General features: G+C 41.2%; 1 protein-coding gene across 43 annotated transcripts in view; it reads left to right on the plus strand.

Annotated features, from left to right (window-relative positions):
* Positions 1 to 16,556, plus strand: part of LDB2 (LIM domain binding 2) — a 359,760-nt gene that overhangs the window by 236,490 nt on the left and 106,714 nt on the right. The gene's annotated exons all lie outside the window — the stretch shown is intronic.

The raw sequence follows: 16,556 nt of genomic DNA on the forward strand, positions 1-16,556 counted from the left end.
TGTCTGTGCAGGCTGGCCCCACCCTCAGCCCCCCAGGATGGTAGAAGTCTCTGTTAGGACCAGGGCAGGGTAAAAATCCGTCAGCCTGGCCATCGGAAGCTCAGAATTGTTCAGGGCTTTCTCACTCAGCAAAAAAGCACTGTCTTTGAGCTCAAACTTCATGTTCTAGTTCTTTGTCCTGGAATAAACCAATCTGTTTAAGTGGCTTTTAAGTTCTGAAGAGGGTATTTTGTTTCTTCAAGGTTCATTAGTTTCAGATGCTTTGGGTGTGTATTGCTAACATGTAAAATAAATTACTCTTTATACTTGAAAAAAAGACAGTACAGCCTTCATAGCATTCTTTGGATACAGTGGCTAATGAGGAGGTTTCTGGGGAACGAGCATCCTAATGACACCTTTTGACTATGGCGTGCCATCTCCTAGTGAAGGAAAACCGTGTGTTTCACTGATATTCTTTGGTCGGGATTGAGGGACCAAGCCCCCTCGGGGAATAAAGTGGGTCCCGCAGCCCAGAGGAAGATAAGGCCGTGATTACACCCAGCCATGGGAACACCAAGGGAAGACCGCATCCTTGGTCTACATCCCACGATTTGGGGTAAATGTCTTCAGTTCATATTTTATTTAGGCCTAGACATTAAAAAAAAGACAGGATGCAAATAACCCTGTGCTCCAAGAGGATTCGCTGAGGGAGTGAGGCAGCTCTGTCTGGGTGTCCCTGTGTTAACTCGGAAGTCAATGCAGCTCTTCTCCAGGCCGTTGTTCCCAGGGGGAATATTGGCTGGAATTGGTTTCCTGGAGCAGCATGTGAAAATTGTTATGGAAAATCTAAAGCATTTTAATTTACTCATGGCACTAATAACTTCAGTAGAAGCAAAGAATCGAGCTTAAAATAAACACTTGGTTAGCCCCAGAAGCAGAGCTGCGATGAAATCCTGATGAAGTTGACAACTGTTTCAGGTACTGTCCCACCTGATGCTAATCTCACCTTACCCACTGTGGCCGTAAGACGAGTGCCCGGCTCAGAGTGGCCGCTAACGACCTGTGGGTGAACGAATGAGGGATTCCTGGCGGGGTCTGAAAGGGCAGCACGCATCTTCCTCAAACCTCGATCGCACAGTCATTCTCAAAACTAGGTAACGACACAGACAGACAGATCCTCCCAACGTCTCCAGGCAAAGTTTGATTTTATTTCAATCGAGTTGACAAAAATGAATATATGACACTTTAGGGGATATAAGGACATAAGAAGAAAGTGAGAGGAAAGTCGGCAAAAACTGAATTGCCCATAAATGTGATCATCTGTAAATATTAGGAAAGAAGAAACTAGGATTCTAGAAGGGCTTTTACATTTGGGTTTGGGAAGTAGAACCTTGACTTGAGAAGGAAGTGTTGTCTCTTCTAGGAGAAAGGAGAGTGAACGTTTGCATGACAATATTGTGGGAACATATAGATTAAAATATCAGGCGGGGCCACGTTGGAGATGGCTCTGATAATCTTGCGGGTGTCTGTCAATGTGTCCACTTGCAGAGAAATGTCACAATTGAGTGCTCCCAGCAAGATACCAACTGTTGTTGTGTGTTGAGGGTTTGGTATTTTAAAACATAGACACAAATCTGTTTACGGTTATTAAATGTTTTAAGTACAGTTCCAGAACATATTGTTTTTAAACTGTGTAAATGACTACAGGAAAGAATTGGAAAATTTTTTCTCCTTCTGAACATATTTTTCAGAGAAATTGTCCTGAATGTAGATTCTTTGCAACCCCAACACACAGTATGAACCCCAACATGTAGTTGACGCTCGATAAGTGTTTACTGGATGAATGAAAGAATCGCACCAAGCAAACCGCCAGCTATGGGGAAGTGTAGGATAATAATGGCAAATGTGCTGTCGAGAATTTACTACTTTTCAGGCCCAGTTCCAAGTGCTTTGCATGTATTAGCTCACCGAGCCCTTACACAGCTGCATCGGGTAAGTTCTATCATTATCTCCATTTTACAGATGGCGAAACCTGGCACAGAGAGGTTAATAAACTTGCTCATGTCACACAGCTTGTAAGTGGTAGTGTCAGGATTGGAAATTAGACATGTTGGTTCCAGAGACTGTGCTTCTAAGCACTCCTGAGTTTGATTAAACAGCAGAAAAGCTTTCTCTCAAGGGGAGAATGCTTTCTTCCCTGTTAAGGAGCAATCTCAGAAAGATTCGGGACATGGGGACACCTTAAGGGCAGAATTGGGGGCAAAGTAAGACACACCACCCCACCACCAGAAATCTACTGAGTAAAGGGAAAAGATAAATATTCTTAAAAACAGGTAATTTCTCTGTTATAGCCACCAGCTTCATAAATTCCTTAAAATACTGTTCCAAATAACCCTCACCTCTGAGGTCTATTGAGAGCCTGGCCTCCATTATTAGTTTAATTTTTAGTACTTTGTGCCGATCTCTAAGTTCTGGTAATAATAATAATAATGAGTTAATATTGACTCAGTGTTTTCATATGCCAAGCATTGTTCTAAGCCCTTTACATAGACTTATGCCGTAGGCACAATTGTTGGCATCCCCATTTTCCAGATGAGGAAACCGAGGCACAGAGGCTAAGAGCTAGTGAGTGGTAGAGCTGGGATCCAGGCAGTCTGGGTCTGCAGTGGCTCCCACGATTCCTGGGAGGTCTCGATGCATCTGTAATAAAGAAAGAGTAAAAGAATGCACCCTTTAGACTAACTTACTCTACCCCAGTGTAGAGGTGTGTTATGGTTTGGCTGTTCTTTGTGTAAGAGAAATCTGTTAAACACTTTGATTCTTTGTTTTCTCTTTCTTAATCTCTGCCAACATATCTGCATGTTCAGAAACCCAAGGAAAATGAAAAGTCTATAACACATTAGAGTATTTAGACTTTGGTTGTATAATTTACAGGGGACATTTAGGGCAAAATTATACTTCATCATGAAGAATGAAGCATTTCATTCCCAGTTTAAACCTAGCTGGACTTGCAATCCTGACTTCAGTTTACCCTGAAAGCCCTATATTGTAGTCCCCTCTTGACAGTAGAGGCTTCTGGGTAACATTCCTACTAGGCTTATGCCAAGAGAAGATATAAAGAAATGAAATTTGAAGCTGAGATTTGGCTTCTTGCCATCGCCTAGTTAACATAGGATTAATATTTTCCTGTTCTACATAAAAAAGTAGTTTTCTAAGGGATCATTAATTTTTAAACCAGAGACTGTCTGTGATTTCTGAATTTTTTTTATAAATTCAAATTATTGGCTTCAGCTGCCATTTTTAAACTCTGCCCTGCTTTGTACTTACTCGGAACATTCAAACTTCAGAGCACTTCATCTGTGAATTAATCATGTGCAGAGTATATGCAGTTGGAATTTAGCTATAAATATAAATGAAATTGCTCCAGCCATGGCTGGGTTCAAAAAAAACTCAAGGCGATTTGGAGTTTTCAGTTAAAAAAAAAAATAGAGAAATTTTAAGGAAGAAAAAAAGGAGTTGAGAGGTGCAATTAAATATAATATAGTCTTTTGCATTAAAATGCTGGGCTTGGGAGCCAGCCCCATGGCCAAGTGGTCAAAGTTCCACACACTTCAGCAGCCTGGGTTCTCAGGTTCGGATCCTGGGTGTGGACCTACTCCACTCGTCAGCCATGTTGTGGAGGCATCTTACATACAAAATAGAGGGAGATTGGCACAGATGTTAGCTCAGGGCTAATCTTCCTCAAGCAAAAAAAAAAAAGAAGATTGGCAATGGATGTTAGCTCAGGGAGAATCTTCCTCACCAAAAAAAAAAAAAGGAAAAAAAACCCACAACCCTAGTTCTGGAAAAAAAAAAAAAATGCTGGGTTTGTGTTGTATATATACTTTATTCTTAAGACTTTTCAAATCAGCTTATAAGCTCTACTGTCAAGGAAAAAAAAATTGAATAGTGTTTACCAGGCTCTGGAGTAACTTTCTCACTTGGCCTCCAGACCTGTGAAAGGAAGCTACGGGTATTAATCACCATGGAGGATGACCACATGATGGGTTATGTTGTTTTTCCTGGTACCAGTTGGCAAGAAGGTTCACCAAGCTGCAAAAGTGAAGAAAGATGAGACAAGGAGGGACAAAGTGCCTTCTTGCCTGAGGGCACACCCCTTGGACTAGGTTTTCCTCCCAGAAAAAGTCTGTGGCATGAATAGCTAGCAGGCACTTTCATCTGCTGCAGAGTTTCTCAGCAGACCTCGTTGAAGTGTCTTCACTTCTAGTGAAGTTGGAGCTCTGAACTTCGGTCCCAGTGGTAACACTTACTGGCTGTGGGGCTCCAGCAAGCTACCTAACCCTCTTGGAGACTCAACTTCTTCACGTATAACACGAGACCGTCTGCCTTTGAAGGTGGCTGTGCCTCCACAGTTGAGATCAGTTGCTTTAATTACACTTATATTGAATGCGTGCTCTGTGCTGTGATGCTGTGTAGAGTGCTAAGGATACAAGAAATAGTCACGTCTCTCAAGGATTTACCTTTGACTAAGGAAAACAGACTAGTGAGCCATAATTAGAGTGCACTGTGAGAAAGAAAACAATAGAAATGGGAATATGTTTAGAGCGTAAGGCTAGTGTAGGAGAAAGCTGAGTAAGCCTGTGAGGTCTTCTAACTCTGGCTGCAAATACACAAATACACGTTGGATGCCTTCTCCCTCTCTTAGGGCAGGTCTAAGAGTCAGGGAAGGACTCAGGAGAGGGTCTGAGCACAGTATTGCTATTGGAATAAGAATGCACTCAGATGGGTGCTGGAAAGAAGTGGCGGGAACAAAGACATGGGCGTACTCAGAGTGGAATGTCAGGGGTTGCAGAGTACAGTCCGATCAGGGGAAACTTGATGGCCTTTCCAGAGCCTGGGCTCCATCCAGATGACCTCGAGTAGGGAAGGCATCAAGGCCGATTTGACGTAGGCACAAGGGCCATCACAGTGCGCAGCCTGGGCCCCCTTGCTCTGCAAAGGTGATCATTTACCAGGGGCCACACATCTCTTATTGTGCACACTATTCAGGAATGATTTTTCCTTTTTCTTTTAGTTTTTCTCATATACTAGCTGCATTGACATAGAACTCATATATCACACAATTCACCTATTTAAAGTACATAATTCAATGGTTTTCACTGTATTCATTGAGCTGTGCAGCCATCACCGCAATCAATTTTAGAACATTTTCTTCTCTCTCCAAAAGAAACCCCATGCCCATTAGCAGTCACTTCCCTTACTTCCTTCCCCCAGCCCCTGGCAATCACTAATCCACCTTCTGTCTCCACAGATCTGCCTATTCTGAGCATTTCATAAATGGAATCAAATCATACGTGGTCTTTGTGACTCACTTCTTTCACTTAATGTAATGTTTTCAAGCTTCATCCATGTTATAGTAGGTATCAGTACTTCATTCCTTTTTTATGATCAAATATTATTCCTTTGTATGGATATGCCACATTTTATTTATCTACTCCTCAATTGGTGGATATATGGATTGTTTCCATTTTTTGGCTCTTATGAATAATGCTGCTATGAATACTCATGTACAAGTCTGTGTGTGGACATATGTTTTCATCTCTCTTGTGTAGACACCTGGGAGTGGAATTGCTGAATCCATATGGTAATTCGATGTGTAACCTTTTGAGGAAGCGTCAGACTCTTTTCCAAAGTGGCTGCACCATTTTCCCCTTTTTATTAATGCCTGATTTATTGTCTGTTGCTTGTAATCATGTGACCTGTAGAAGAGAACCAGAGGAAGGTGGTACAGCTCAGTTCAGCCTTTTTTTGCTTGATAGTCCAGGAAATGGGTTAGCTCTTCTTGTGATAATGCTGCATAACAAATCTAAACCTTCAGTGGTTTACAATAACAAATATTTACTTCTTGCTCTTGGGTCTAGAAGTCAGCTGTAACTCTGCTGGGATTGGTAGGGTTTGACTGCAGCCTGTAAGTCCGATTCATTCAGGGGCCAGTGGCTACCCAGGCCGGATTCTTATTGGGGCAGATGACAGATATGCAAGAGGCCATGCCAAACCACTAACGCTCCTGTGACCAAGCAAGTCACACAGCTAAGCCCAAAAGTTAATGGAACGGGGAAGTTTGCTCTACCTGTTTTCCTGGAAGGTTCTGCAGTGTCACATGGCAAAGCGTGTGTTTACGTAATCCAACTATAAGGATGGAAAAGGAGGAAAGGGTTGAGAAGAATGAGGCAATATTCCACAGTTGATATGGAATTTACAGTCCTTAAGAACTGAATTTTTCTATATCAAGATGGTAAGCAGAGAAATAGACAAAAAAGAGAGAAAAGGAAGAGAGAATTCCCAATCAAAGCATATTTTTAAAAAATTAAAATGTGAGAAAGCCATAGTAATTTAGAAGCCATTCTTTGGAGATGTGCTTTAATGGAAAATGAAGGTATTCGTAATTAACCTATTGATTTTACGTATTCCATTTTGACGCACAAGAAGTCCTCAAATGGCTGAGGTTACTTCATAGAATAACAAGATTTGGGGATGTAGAGAACCTTAAGGGACATCTCATTCTATCTGTAGAATCAATAAAAAGTGTTGAAAGGAACCTTGGGTCCAGACTGGATGTTGTCCACTTCCTGAGGCAGCTTGGTCCTCTGCAAGTCACCCTGGGTGCTTTTCATAAGAATTACTCACATTCTACTTATCTTCAAGACAGCCCTTGAAGTGGATGCTGTTATCATCCCATTCTACAGGCAAGGAAACTGAGACTTAGGAAGATCAAGGGCAAAGTCATAGCTACCAAGTGGGAGGTCTGAGAGTTAAACTTGGAGCTCCCTGACTCCACAGCCCACGTGATCAGCCACAACCCTGGATGTTCCTGGATAGAAGACATTCCTGCTTCTGTTGATTCTGAATCTGCCTGTCTTAACCAAGATTGGCCTCCTTTAATTCATCCATCCTGGTTTTTCTTTGTTTTTAGGTAGGTAAAACACTCTTCTCACAGTCTTGCTTATACTTCGAATCTACCTAACCAATCTTTTTTTTAAATTTCAGCTGTTATAAAAGGAAACCTTAACTACCATGTGAATTAGCTTAGGTTCTGAATTGGCGGAGTCTGAATCACTGGGGTGGAATCTGTTGCCTAAAACATTTGTCCTCTATCAATGGGCTTCAGTTGTCCATGCTTCTCCCTTTTGCCACAGCCTAAATTGAACCCAGGTGATATATAAAGAGGAAAGGTGTTTTGTTTTATTTCAACATTACTAAGGATTTTTCTTTTCCAAAATTGAGTGTTTGGACTTATGTCTTCATATCAGTGGGCCACTGGGAGCAAATGAGATTATCGGAAGGTACCTAGACCGGTAACAGAGCGATGGTGAGGGTGGAAGAAGGAAAAAGCAGGCACGTCTGGAAGGTTAATTGGCCCTTTATATCTGATATGGAAGGTGAATGGAAAGATATAGTTTAACAGGAAGGATTATTGGGGTCTGAAAGGTGGAATTATGAAAGAGAGAAGCCATATCAGAAAGTATAAGACAAAAACTGGTTCGTGTGAAATAGCTAATGGTGAGGTCGGTAGTGAAAAATGGGTACCTTGCTAGAGGTAGGAGCTCGTGGCATTAGATCCCCCTCTTTAAGGAAACCCCTGGAGCTTGGAGTGAGCTCTTGAAGCTCAGGCACCGTTCAGTTGCGTCTCTACACTGGTCAGCGTTCTGTAGTCAAAGAAATTCTGTCAAAATCGGCATTTGCCAAAGTGGCGGTAATAATTCTCCCAGGAGCTATCTCCTTCTGCACAGAGCTTACTCAAACTGGGCTGCCGTAGTCGGTGGCATTCTGAGAGGAACAGTTTGTCCGTCAGACCGCGGGCAGCTGTGCTGAGAGTGGTCATGAACGGTGTGTGAGCCATTGACAAGACGAGAAAACATTGACCAAAAAACCATTGCTTACGAAGCAGCGCTTAGAAAGGTGGTAGTGTTTGGCAGATACCGAGGAAACTGAGAAAGAACAAGCTGAGGTGCTATTCCTTCCATATGAGGATTATTTTTCAGGCTGCACCTCAAGACTCTACTATCTGTAAGGAAAAAAGTCAGAAAATGAAATAACACTCTATAATACAGTAAACTTATTCTTTATACTTTATTTGTGAGATGCACTTAGTTCCTGGGCAGCTTTTTTTTTTTTTTAAAGATCACTAATTAGTCTCTACCAAGGACCAAAATATAGAAGTTATTTTAAGATGTCTGTAAGCAAATACTTGGAATAACACTACAAAATACTTTGAAGTGTTTAAAATATATAATGTATCTTATTAGTCTGAAACAATTACTGTATTTTCAGGCATGATCTGCATTCTCATTTTGAGAGTAATTTGCCTTCTTGGTTTGGAAAATGCAAAGGAATAAGAGTTTTAGCACCATTTAACAATAATAATAATAATAATGATATCAAATAACATTTAGGACCTATTTTGTGCCAATTAGCCATGCTAAATGTTTTGGCTGTACTGCCCTCATAACTTCTTGATACCTCTCTATGAGAAAGGAACTTTTATCAACCTCTTTTATAGATAAAGAATCTGAGTCTTGAAGCACTTATATTTCTTTTCCAAGATCACAGAACTGGTAACCAGTGGAATGAGGATTTGAACCTAGGTATGTCTGAATCCATGCCCTGGGCACCACAGTTAGTACATATGGAGTCTCCATAGGAATTAGGGAAAAATGTCTCTCCCTTGAGATACTTATATCTCCATCTGTTAGAAAATTGTTGTAATAAACTGACTGTGTAGACCAAGACAGCTTACTGCCATCTACCGGAAAATTGTTGTAATAAATATACAAATCTCCGATGTCCACGATGTGAAAGACATTCCCTCAGAGGTGGCTCTGTCAGCACCGTAAGAGGAGGTCCAGGCTCATAACCAATTCTCCTATTCAGGCAGAAGAACATTCTCATTTCCGAGGAAAAGTAAAGAAGAGAAAGTTCTCCTGCCTGTCCCTCTCCGGTTTTTCCTTTCCATTCAATGTCAAGCCTGAAGGAAACACTTCGTTCATCCTGATCCCAATGATCTGCCTGTTTATTGAACATTTATTCATTGACTGTCTGCTAAGTGTTTGCACTCACCCCTGAGGGTGTAACGAGTAGTAAGAGAGGATGTCTGCTTTACAGGAGCTCACAGTCTAGGTAGGGCAATAATTAAACACACACTTACAACATGGAATAAAGGTCCGTGGGTTTCCTTGCAAGAACCACCTCCAAGTGGTTGGTTATGGCCACCTAGAGAGTCCTTGGCATTGAGGAGGAAATGGACGCCAAGTCTGGGTTCATGGGAAAGAAGTCTCAATGGATTATTATTAGTTCAGCAATAGCATTATTTTATTGCTTACTATGTTTTGTTAAATTTCCTTTTTTAAAAAATTTTCGATTTATCTCTGGTATTTTCTCATCTTGTCTCTGAGCTTTTAGTGTACTGCACTCATATTCTCATCAAATCATTCTATATCATGAAGTGTTATGGGGCATTTCCTGTTTTTTCATTTATTTTTTCCTCAGAAGTGGGTTTTTGTGATGTCCTTTACCTTCTATGTTCTCCTTTCTTCTTTTCTTTTTTTAAATATCATTCTCCTGTAGTATATTCCCATAGCTACTATGCAGTTCCTTGTCACATTGATCATGCTCGGAGGTTCGAACTTTCTGGCTGGCCTGCTGCAGTGGGCATGACTTCTTTGCTCTCTCCTGCGCTATGAGACTGCCATGATTTTCCTTCTAAGTGATTCGCTTTTCTCAGGCAATTTGATTTCTGGGAGACGAGACCAGATTTGGAAGTCACACTGTGTTACAACTCTCCACTGCAATTCAGAATTGCCTTTTTCTTCCCTTGGCCACCAGTTCTTAAATATCATTACACGAAGTCACGCCTCTTCACGTCTTTGGTTGCTCTGAGTGGTTGTTTTGCTGCTGTTTACTTTTCTTTGTTAATGTAATTTCGTATTAAGTCTTGCCCCTGTTCTCTGGACCTACCTCTCTACTTTCTTTCTATGTGACCACGTGTGTCCTTTTTGTTCCTAAACTACCGGCTTTCCCAGCCCAGTTAGCCCGTGACCCTGGACTCTCATGCTGGAAACTTTACCTTTTCTTCCTTTCTCGTTGAACATGTTTTCTTCCGCACAGACCATTTCCTGCTCCTTTCATTGATACTAAAAGATAAGCCCCTTTATACAAAAGCTATTGGCTTTTCCGGATACCCCTCAGATACCAAGTTTCCCATGTGTCGTCTCCTGAAGTGAAGTCTGCTTCTCTTACAATGCGTTTCCTGTTTCTTTCCCTTAAAATGCTGTCTACTCATCAGAGAAATACCATCTCCTTCTTCTCTACCTCCAACCGCCTGAGTCAAACCCAAATTCAGAATGTTTTCATCTGTTCCCATCTCCTCGGCTTTCTTATTCTCCTCCTTATAGTTTTCAATTTCCCATTGTCATTTGGAACTGGTATTCTCTCTGTCCTAAATGTGCCATCCTAGGACAGGAAGTAATCTAAGTGCACACGAGCACACACACACGTATTTTAAGGCAGTGATGTAGGCTGTCCTCTGTACTAACTGCCTGACGTTGAAAACTACAGCTGGGCCCTGTCTGCCGAGGGACAGTGAGACGTTAGTTCGCTTCATTGCATCATAGAGACAAGAAATCTGAGCTTCAAGTAAAAAGTGACTCAACTTAAATGAAAACAAAATTGTCATCTATAAATTATGGTTGAATTTTGAACTATAAAAGGCAATATTTCTTAATAAGGACCAGTTCTAAATATGAATCTTATATTAGATACAAGATATTAAACAGTTCATTAGGAGCCCTTTAGAATAGAAACTGCACTTTTCAGAGAAAAATTTGGAGCAAGATTATCTGAGTTTGAACCTGTATGTGTGAATTACCAGCTGTAAGATCTGGGCCCGTTACATCACGTCTCTATTGGTCAGTTTCCTTGTATGCAGATTGGAGATTTTAGTAACATCCACTTTATAGATTCTGCTGTGTGGCCTGGATTAGTTAACATATGACAAATGGTTTTAATTGTACCTGGCTGGTAGTAAATGGTCAAAAAGTAATAGCTGTTATTATTATTTTCCTTAATCCTGTGGATCTGGGAAACCATAGGGAGGAAGAGATATATTGTCCTCATGGCTTATTCTTTCTCCTTAAAGGGTCGGGACCATCTCTGATGCCTCTCTAACAGCCCAGCACACTTAGGAGGCTCTTTATATTTCAGTTACCCATTTATAATGCATTGACCATTTAAGGAGTTTCCATTATTGCACTCGCCAGGCTATGCTACAGTTCTCTATTTACTCAGCTCTTTCCTCACTAGTCTATTAGTTCATCTATTTGTTCATTCTGCAAATTTTTTATTGCCGACCCATAAGGTAGAAGACTTGCCCTCATATTCCTTACAGAATCAAGGGGCAATAAGACACTAAACAGGTGATCACACTAGTGGGTAGTGTATTCCAACTGAGAGAAGTACTGTAAAGGAGAACTCGAGGGTTCTGCAAAAATGCAAAAAATAGGGTGGCACACAGGAGGCATTTAACAAATAATTAATGAATGGATGGGGAGATATACGGGTGGATGAAAATTTGGGAATTAACCAACTCCAACAAAGTGAGAATGTTGTAAAGTTGTTTGGAAACAGATGCATAATGGACACTGTTTGTCATCTTTGTCCTCTATGGGTGCTTTGTAGACTGAGAGTGCCTTGAAGGCAGAGCTGTGACTGCTCCACCCACTCTCGGTCCCCTGTTCCTGCACAGCGAGGTCTCTGGTTACACATGCATTGAAGGAATGAGTTTCATGTGAAGTGGGAGCTACACTCAATATCTGGAAAAAAATTCTTTGGTTCCAGCTTCCTCTGTATTTATTTTTTTTCGTCATAATTACTATCCTTTTCTCATTAAAAGATCTGTTTTGCCAGGTTTCTATTTAGAATGTTACACCTGTCTGTGGGTTTTGTTTCATATCTCTCTCGAAGCCAAGTCATGCCCATGCCAAATTTCTGTAGACCCAATTTACCACAATTAGTTTTTTAACCTGTAAATTATTTCACATGGCAACAGAAATTTGGGAGATTTTTTTTTTTTTTTTGCCAGACAATATTAGAAACACTTTACCTAGAATTAATTCTCCATGTACTTATTTAGGGGGAGAAATGTGAAATAGGTAAGGATTATAATTCTTTAGTTTATTTTCCATCTTCTGCAAACTTTATCAATTTTTTTCAAAGCTCTCGAATTCTTCTCTGAAAACTTTATTCCAAAGTGGAAGAATCATCAAGCCTGAGTTAGTGTTGTGCTTTTATGTCGTGAGGGAATAAGGCATTTAAATGGTATCTTACAAATTCCAAATTGGGGACTGTCTCTGTGCTCCCACAAACCTTGGGCTCATTTCTCTCACAGAGCACATGCTCTTGCCTTATTGCAACCATCTTCCCTTGTTTTGCTGAGTACCAGATGCTAAACTCACGTGCAAGAAAAGTACCATGTCTGTCTTTATACTTTACCATGCAGGACAGTGCTTGGCAGGTAGAATTAATTCACTGGATGTGATTGGCCAAAAGAATGAAGAAATGAAAGAAGATACAGACTTTAAAGGGCGATGTGCATAGGGTGGGAAAAATACAGAAGCAGTGAAAGTTAATTTGAAGATAAAGGAAAAGGTTGACACATTGGATATCATTAAAGTTGCACCCATCTCCTTCACATTTGGAAAGTTCTTTAAGTTTTATTGAAAAACTACTTCCTCCTTTCTCCGGGGTTCCCTGCTCTCTGAGGAAGCCTGAGCTAGATTTGGCTGAACTGGACGAGGTGACTTCCTGATCTCTCCTCGTGTGTTCATTCAACAAATATTTATGGAGTGTTTCCTCCAGGCCACCTCATGCTACTGCATGGAGAGCTCTCATTTGGCGACGTGTGTCAGTGACAGCAATTGAGGAGGTTGTCAACCCATTACACAGATGAAGAAAAAGAAGTCAAGAGGTGTTCAACCAAAGAACAGAATTCTCTTTGCATGGCATAATGTGTTTTTTTTCCTGCAAAGCTGAGCCTTTTTAAGATACATTTTCCAGTAGAATTCATTGTGCCTTCTTTGTGCTCATGTAATGCTTCAGTCATGGAGCCCTTTCTCTCAGTTAGTGGTTTATGTCTCTGTCCCTCCCCCGCAGGTTGCAAACTCCATTATATGTTTGCATACACAAAGCCCTTCTCATGTGCCAGGGACTGTTGTAAGCACTTTGTGTGTATGGATTCATTTAATCCTTATAACCCTGTAATCTCATGAGCTGGGTGCAATTAGCATTCCCTTTTTAAAAAGAGGGAGTGAAGTAGAGAGAGGTGAAGTCATCTGCCCAAGCTGCCCAGCTGGTAAGGGGCAGAGCCAGGTTTTGAACCCTGGCCCCTGGCTCCAGAGGCAGTATGTTCAGCTCCCTCTCCTTTGCTAGAAGACATGGCCTGTTCAACTTTTACCTCAAGCATCTGCCATGGCGACTGCCACTTGGCTGTCTCTCAGTAGAAGAATGGAAGATGAAAGCTCCACAATTAAGATATTAAAGAATAATTCATTCTCATGCTTTTCTCCCCACTACCTTATTCCCAGTCTTCTTTCCATGGCCTGTCCTGACATTAAGACATCTTAATGAAGTCTCCCCATTATACTCTCACAGAGCATCTAGGAGTTCCTTTGGTAGCCTTTATTACAATTTATTACTATATATTTATTTGTGCAATCATCTGCTTCTTATTAAGTAGATTTTAAACTCCACGAGGACAGATGGAGACCATTGTTGATCATGTAGCCATCCCCACAGCTGGCTCAGAGTAGGCACACCATAAACATCCGTGGAATTAATGAATAAGGCATCGTTATCTTTATAGAGCAGTTGCATTATATCATTTAAGTATCCACATAATTGCTTAGATAAGTAGCAACTCTCTTTCAAACAAAAGCCACCCTCTCTATAAGGGAAGAAGATGCTGAGAAAAATATCAGCCCAGGAAAGGACTTCCATAGAGCATACAGACGTTTCTCAGAGAGAATTAGGATGCCTTATGTAAGACTGAGAAAAACAACACAGGTTTCTGACTAAAACCTCATTCATTTAGACTCCACAAATGTAGAATCTGTGAATATTTCACCCGGGCTGGGCTGGGCTGAAGAAAGTATTTCCAAAGCCAATGGTTTACAAGACAGTTGGAGCTTTTATTTTTCCTAGGGCAAAATGATTTTGAGGAATCTCACCACCTAAATTGCTTGTGATCAGATGGGGGTTCCAATGTCAATTAAAGCTGATCCAGCCTGCCTCTATCTGGAAATTCTTCGTTATCAGGGAGTGCCAATTGCAGAGTAAACTTTAGTGCAACACAGATGGACTTCCTAAAGTCTGAGGGCAGTTATATCGCTTTTCCTTCTAAATGGCTTCTCAGCTCTCCGTTTTGCAAATCCTATTTGAAGTGCTTTGACGTATAGTCGCTTTAATACTCCAAGCTGCCTTGGAACTTTTCGTTCTTCTTGTTTTAGCTGGCAGATAAATTATAAACTTAAAAAACGTGTCATCTCTCGAAATCATTATATGGTTTAGGTTTCTCACCAATTCAAACTGCCCTCTACTTCCCCCTCTGCTGCATTCCACTTGTCCAAATGTAAGGGGATTTATTGTAAGAAAATGATTCCTATTATTAACCTCAAAGGCTAAAGATGCACAGTTGAAAACAAAATACATAAATAGAAGTTGTCAAACAGCTGGAAGGATCCAGGTAAATTACAGAATCTTATTGTCTAGGGATCAGCTTCTCTCCTAAATAACCAGAACCCCATCAGAACAGCACTCCCACAGACATCCACCGTCTACTCCTATAGACTGGCGTCAAGGTCTGTGAAGGGTGATCCCTGAGCATCTCCGTTTCCAGTTTCTTTGGTCTGATAACTTTGGGAGAGAAGGAGCAAGTGCAGGCTGGCTGGGGCAGCAGAGAATGACACAGGCTTTTCTATACCAGTGTGGTGTTCCCCATGGACCCTGGCGGCTGGAATCTTGGCTCCGCCTCTGATGTGGTGGTGTAGCCCTAAGCAGCCCATTTCAGCTCCTTGCGCCCTCTATGTTCTCAGCTGTGAAATGGAGACAATATAAATGTGACTTTCAGAATTTGACCCTCGATTGGGGCTTCTGTCATCTTTGATGTTATTTTCTGCTGCATATGTCATTATATAAAGCAACCCTAAACCCTGCAAAAGTTCCAGGTGGTTAATCACCTGTATGACCATGCTTTGCCCAGTCTTTAGGGACCACTTCTTAGTGAGAGCTTCGGCTTGTCTAGAACGTGTCTAAGAAACTAGGACATGAAAATGAAGACCAGAGCCTCCGAAACAGGAATGATAAATAAACCCACACAGCAAAGGTCTTGTATTTCATTCACAGCAAAGCCCATGAGGCCTAATTTAGAACCATATTTACTCTTTTTACACATTTCCAAAAGGCGTGGTTACCTGGTTTTCTAACTGGTGGGAGAGGAGAAACCGCAAATAAAAGAGAGTGGGGTTGCTACCAATGGCAAAGCAACAGAAGAGAGGCGGGGGTGATATAACAAAGAAGACACATGAGCTATTTCTTTCCCTTCCTTCTCTCCCAACACAAGAATTCAAAAGCATAAATCCTGTGATGGCTTCATAAAGATGTAAATATCCCACATACCTTTCAGCATCCCTTAAGGGCATGTCTGCATTACAGCACAAACCAAGGACAGCAAATCCCTGGCGTGGATCCCATCACTCTCTCCGCCTGTGTCCAGAGCAGGCCTCAAAAATCAATCTTGATGCTCTTTTAATTGATGCTAATACAAGACATCCTTGTATTGGCTCCAGAATCTTTCTCAACACAGTCCTTAGGCACTAACTCCAAATCCTTTGAACTGAATCCATGAGCTGAAATCCATTTACTATCTCCATGTAAGTGATGATTGTTTAAAATGACAGAGACATGAGTAACCACATTTAAGAGAAGTTTTCTCTAGTGATCTGGGAGGTGGGGGTAAAAAAGATGTGACTCATTAAAAGATGAGTAAGGTTTTGTCAAGCAAGAAAGTTGAGAAGGGCTTTCCCTGAAATTATTTTTTTCACCCTAAAATCATTAGGAGGATGGAGCGTGGAAAACTGATCTCAGGCAAACTCACTGACTATCGACTTGAGATAGAATCAATTACTTCGGGCCAGAACTTCCACGGGAGCCAAAGGGCTAGTGAACCACCCCTGGAGGGGTGGGTTCTAAGACAAATGACACCCTCTCATGTCGTGGGGATCCTATTTGGAGCTTTGTGGCCACGAGATAGAGGAATGTCATTTTTCAGGGGTTCCTTGGAATTCACATAATCCTTACAAAATAATATTCTGATGAATTGCATCAGAGGAATACAACCCGTATGTCTCTGATTCACGTAAAATTTATGAGGGTTTAGAAGTTAAAGGAAGAAGTGCTAGGCAAGATGTATTGTCCAATTTTACTAAACCCAAAACATTTGAAACAGAGCCTACTTTTCCTTTCCTTGT

Source organism: Equus caballus, chromosome 3 (assembly GCF_041296265.1).
Source record: "Equus caballus isolate H_3958 breed thoroughbred chromosome 3, TB-T2T, whole genome shotgun sequence".
In the NCBI taxonomy this organism is placed as follows: Eukaryota; Metazoa; Chordata; class Mammalia; order Perissodactyla; family Equidae; genus Equus; species Equus caballus.